Below are 6,157 nucleotides of genomic sequence, written 5' to 3' on the forward strand. Positions count from 1 at the left end.
AATTTTACAATCAATTTACAAGTTACAGTGCCCATGAAACGGCAAGCAGAGGTAACTCTTTAAATTTTCATCAAATAAATTGCATAGTCTACCAATTCATAATTATTAAAATAAGTACTTCACCAAATAAGCCAGCAGTAAACAGATCATACAAACACTGAATCTGGTTGACCTCAGCGAGGACTGAAGTGTAACTGTAGTTTTAGGTCTCTCTGTCCCCAAATCTGTATTGGTATGAAGTGAGGCCTAAGATCCGATCTCACCTATTCAGAAAACCTGCAAATATTTCAGACAGATGTAAGAGGTTACGAGCATCATACCACACATTGCTCAGCCTGCGCCAACCGTTGGAATTTGTAAAATGTAGTCTTCAGTGGCGAGTGCAATGTTCAATTCATTTTTATAGCGGAGGGGGGGGGGGTAGGACACGAATAAGCTAGCTGCACAAAATAACATATATACCGTGTCCAAAATGCAAGATATATGTCTCTAATTAAATAAATACAACACTAAAGGAATCTATCCAATACAGACTCTACATTTTTATGATTTTAAGAATTCTGTTACGGTAAATCGTGTTTGCACTTTGGGTTAATTCTAACCGTTGGAACGGTAGGTCTCTGTTCATAGTCTATACAGTATATATGTACTAAAGATTTTATTTTAGATCAACGAGAGACTGCGCCATACCCTTTCGTCCTTTCCTGTATATTAGTCTGCTCCTTCTCCTAAAAATAGCATTCCTTTCATACATTCGGTCCACCTCGGCAACTTCTGCGAAAGTAAAATATGCCTCCAAGTTGCCAGTGAGATTTGACAATGCACTTGCCGTTGACCACATTTCTCCGAACAAAAGATATGCGCAAGGTATTGTCTGAAATTTGTAAGTTATGAAGAAATTAATCTTTCTAAGCTAGATTGGAATTGTGTCAAGACTGAAGTTAATCAGCATTCAGAGTGGAGAAGAAGCTAGGTATAGGCTCGTTGATCAATACAGGTTCAGTTGTTTCTGTGGTGTAGTGGTTATCACATCTGCCTAACACGCAGAAGGTCCTGAGTTCGAGCCTCAGCAGAATCATTATATTTTGTTTGATTCTTTTGGACGTTTAATCACTGCTTTTATCACATGGAAAATACGCTGGGTTGGCCACGATTCACTATTAGCCATTTCCTCTTCCGGTTTATTAGGGAATTTTATTACATAACCTTATAAAGTTCTCAAGGCATCGACACGAAATTTCTCCACAGAATAGATAAAACGGGTCAGGATTATGGACGATAAACTAGATCAAGTTTCAAATCCAGAATAACAACACTGCTATGTATCAAATGGCAAATACACACATAACATTAGTAGACAAAATTCTACACAAAATTTCAGGATCCTAAGAAAGATTTTATGATATTTTAAGATCATTTTTATAGGTATAATGTTATTTTAATCTGTCTATCTATGTATCCTTCTACGAGATTTAGGAAAGTCGTTTACACATAATCTATTCTTACGTGTTTAAGCTCGAATAAACAGTAACACAAGAAAGAGTGAAAACCACAAGCTTTGAAACAATGTAAGAATTTTTTTAATAAAATAACTGTAGTTCGATGCCTCTCTTCTCCCAAATCTGTATTGGTATGTAGTGTGACATAAGATTCGACATCTCCTGTTCAGAAAACCTGCAAATATTTCATATAGATATCTCCGTAACATACAGTAGCGAAGTAACGGAATGGGCGGGGGGGGGGGAGGGAGGTCGCCACAGCCCCAAAGGTCTTGGGTCGCGAAAATATCTTTACATTTAGATCATCTTCCTCGCCCCAGGCGTTATTTACCGTACGTACACCACTCGCAACATATCAGTACACATATCGATTGTTTCTATATACTTACAGGAATTCTCTTGGCTCTTAAATTGGTATTCATTAGCCACCATTTCACTTATCATTCCCCGAGACTTTTGAAGAACTTTAGTTTTGGAAGAATATTAAAGAATTTTATTCAATATATCTTTCCATCCAGTTCTCTAATGATTGCAGGCATCGATGTTTTTGCAAATATAACCAGGATCTGACCCATTCGGAAGTTGTAGCTTACCCAGAATCTCGCAATGTATTCATCTGGCCCAAATACAATCTAGCTTAAATTAGGTAATGGATGTCGACTCTGACTGTTCTGCTAGTCTCACTTCCGTCTCCCTTCTTAGAGATTCGGGACTCACTGAACCAGAAGTTCGGTCACTCAAAAGGATTCCTTTACGAATCATTGTCTTTCCTTAGAATCTCCTCTCTACGTTTTACCGCTAAATTACGTGTGACTTTCTCGAAGTAAACCTTATCTGCTCAGCAATCTTCCCAGGAGAACTAAAATTTCGCTTTTTGATTGATTATTTGGATTAGAGAGGCCATCGCACAATTGTTCATGTGCCTCTTGTTTATTCCTGCACGAAGGATGATAATTGTTCCTGGGGGAAGGAATGAGAGCTACATCCCCCAGGCGTTTATGTGCTAACAGAGCACTGTTAATTTTAGCCTCGGGTCGTAGGACAGTAAGTAAGTCCTTAACGACCGGAACAACGGGATTTCATGAGTGAGAATAGACCCAACACACACTCATGTTAAATAAATGGATGTCAGGCTGCTATCGACTAGTCCATGTGCCTACAAAAGCAGTATGTGACGCCAGTTGAGATTGGTTGCCACTATGACGTCACATCGGGACACCTGCATTTGACGGGTCGAAATGGTTCTACAAGTCCGTCATGGAAGAGGAGGTCCAGGAGAAACAAGGGAGGAATGGTACCCGGCAGCAGGCGCAAACGCACATACTGCTGAAACGCCAACCCGTACTTAAGTAAATTTACTCCAGTTATTTAAATGGACGATAACAATTCCAATATTGTGTTAGCCACCTGTGCAATTAGTCAAATCAATAATAGTTATTAATTTTCCTACATCATTCTATTTCAAGCTGGAATTTTGTGTACAAACTGTACGTCAAGAAACGCTAAAGAAATACCAGTCAACTAAGTCAAAATGACTAATAATATTTAGTATCACGCTTAAATTTCAAAATAATAGTGAACATGTTTTGTTGGTGGTATCGAAATGGTCAAATTAGGGTTTAAAATAGAGATATTATAAAAAGTGGTTTCCCAACCAAAATGGAAACCATGTAATTCACTTTGGCAATTTTGGCAGGTAGCTCAACCTTTTCCACATCGAGATAAAACCGGTGGTCATCAGAAGTAAGTCAGCACCTGGTTACAGCGCTGCCATCGTCAGTCAACCATAAGTCATCCGGCTCCACTCTTCAAGTCCCTAACAAACTCGTTTGAGGGTCCACCTTACCATTGGACTGCTAACATCCCAGCTGGTATTTGGCTTGCATACTGCAGAGTAAATTTCCCGTTTTAACTTCAGCAGTACTCTCCTCTATTATACAATAGAAGGAGATTCGATGATATGCAGGTATTACCGGACTTCTATCTTTCTTCTTCCCCAATTATGTGGCTCCCTGTGTCCGCACATGCAGCATGTTTCCCATGCACCCACATACCACTCCGTCAAGATACCAGCCAGGGCTCTTATGTTTACTCCCTCGTTGTCGCCAAAGTGAACTACACTCATTCTTTCAGGCAGGCGGCTTCCCCCACTGAAGCAATACAGCAGCAGTGCTCGAAAACTACGGCTACAACATAGTCATTTCAGGGCTGGTGGCTCAGTAGTCTCCATTCCAAATGGCAGTTCATGGCCGAACGTGGTCGCTAGAGTCTACTGCTCACCGTTGTTCACTGGTCGACGTATCCAACCCGAATGAATCAATGAATGGATATGTTAATGATGTTGGAATGAAATATATTTTCGCTTGCTAGTTAGAAGTTATGTTACGATTCGAAAATGTTATCACCCCCTCCGTCGCAATTCCGATTGGGTCTCTCTTTCACAATGTCCTTCTCGCTGTCTGTCCACGTGGGGACGGATTTAGAACAGGCCCCGGTCCCTCGAGGTTCCTCTGATCTTGGACAAAGCTTTAAAACCTGGGTGGGAAGTCGCTCGATCTAACGCCTAAGCTGATTCAAGATGCCGTGTCCTCTCACTGGTCATGATAGCATTGCGTAAGAGTTTAACTCTAGCCTGCTTACTGGACATTTTTATGATTTCGATAATTCTGTTACATTATGACTTGACTTCACTTTATTTTAATTCTAGTCGTTATAACGGTAGGTATCTGGCATGGTGTATACAGTATACATATACCAGATTTTTTTACATTTTCCTGAGCGAGAGAGGCCGTTCAGGGTGGCCTAGTGATTAGAGCGTGGGCAACGATTGCGGGATGTCTTGGGTTCGAGGCCCAGCCGAGTCATAACAAAGACTTGTAAACAAACATGGTACTAACAGCTGACTCGCTTGGCGCTCAGCATTGATAGCATATTGTTAGGACTGGTCGGCCTGGTGTCAGGATAATGTGACTGGGTGGGACGTCATGCTACGTGTCTGCGGCATGATACCCCGATTCTATCACCATAAACTGCCACACTGCAGACATCGTAGCGATATGACTGAACAATTGTTAAAGTTAGGTTAAAAATTCAAATCACAAACACACACACCTGAGCGAGAGTCTGCGCCACGCCACTGCATCTCTTCCTGTACATTAGCCTGCTCTTACTCCTTGAAAAGAATTATCTTGACACTTTCGGTCCACCTATTCTATTTCTGCGAGAGAAAAATATGTCTGAGGTATTAACTTCTAAGCTGTGGGATGGATTTGACAATGCTCTTGCCGTTGACCACATTTGTCCAAAACAAATATACGCGCGGACGGCACAAGGTATTATCCGAAATAGGTAAGTTAAGAATAGTTTAATCATTCCCAGATGGATTGAAATCGTGCCAAGATTGACTTTGATTTATATTCGAAATGGATTTGAAGCTAGGTATAGGCTGTTTGACCTTAGGGAATGCAGTTGTTTCTGTGGTGTAGCGGTTATCACATCTGCCTAACACGCAGAAGGTCATTGGTTCGAGCCTCACCGGAAACGTTAAGAAAAAAAAAACATTTTGTTTGTGTCGGGGTATACATTTTTCCAGGCGTTTCTCGTTTACTATCTCAGTGAAAAGTAGACGGGAAAGTCAATAATTCACTTTTAGCCATTTCCTCTATCAGATTCATAGGTACATTGTCTTATAAACTAAAATGCATCTCCATGCCTGGAATGAAATTTCTCTACAGGGTAGACAAACCGGGTCAGAACTCTGGTAGAAGAACTAGCTCGCGTTTCAAGTCGCCAAAGACGACATTGCAATGTATTAAATGAAAAATGCACAAATATCATTAGTAGACATAATTCTACACAAGATTTCATGAACGTAAGAATGTTTCCATTCTCTTTCTATCTACCTTAAGGTCGTTTCCAAATGTACACGGTTATTTTAAGATGTTTATCTATTATTCTTTCTGTCAAATGTCGGAAAGTTGTTAACATATATATTATATTCATTTCATTCCCTTATTAATTACACTTCATTCTTTCTTCTTTTGCATTTGAGTTGTGCATCTCATCTTTGTACATACTTTATTACATAGACAATAACACTCGCTAACTGGGTTGATCCGTGTTAAATAAGTCTCGTCTCAGACCAGAATCAATTTTCTTCTATTTTATAAAGAAGCATTCAGCAGTATGCCGCTTCTACCATAACTGATCTATCGCTTCTTTGCCACATATTAATTCACCTTATTTCAAGAAATCCTGCACGGGATCGGTTCGTTTTATTCGTGTTCCTAATGTAAACGAGCTAAGTAGATGAGGTAATCAAGCAGCGTCTACATGACCAAAGAACAGCAAATTTTACAATCAATTTACAAGTTACAGTGCCCATGAAACGGCAAGCAGAGGTAACTCTTTAAATTTTCATAAAATAAATTGCATAGTCTACCAATTGATAATTATTAAAATAAGTACTTCGCCAAATAAGCCAGTAGTAAACAGATCATACAAACACTGAATCTGGTTGACCTCAGCGAGGACTGAAGTGTAACTGTAGTTTTAGGTCTCTCTGTCCCCAAATCTGTATTGGTATGAAGTGAGGCCTAAGATCCGATCTCACCTATTCAGAAAACCTGCAAATATTTCAGACAGATGTAAGAGGTTAC

At 39.9% G+C, this 6,157-nt stretch overlaps 1 non-coding gene across 1 annotated transcript; it reads left to right on the plus strand.

Annotated features, from left to right (window-relative positions):
* Positions 1 to 1,005: 1,005 nt before the first annotated feature.
* Positions 1,006 to 1,078, plus strand: Trnav-aac (transfer RNA valine (anticodon AAC)). Its single transcript has one exon. It is a non-coding gene; the product is annotated as a tRNA-Val (tRNA).
* The last annotated feature ends 5,079 nt before the right edge of the window (positions 1,079 to 6,157 follow it).

This window comes from Sinohyriopsis cumingii, chromosome 1 (genome assembly GCF_028554795.1).
Source record: "Sinohyriopsis cumingii isolate HCF-2022 chromosome 1, ASM2855479v2, whole genome shotgun sequence".
NCBI classification, from domain to species: domain Eukaryota; kingdom Metazoa; phylum Mollusca; class Bivalvia; order Unionida; family Unionidae; genus Sinohyriopsis; species Sinohyriopsis cumingii.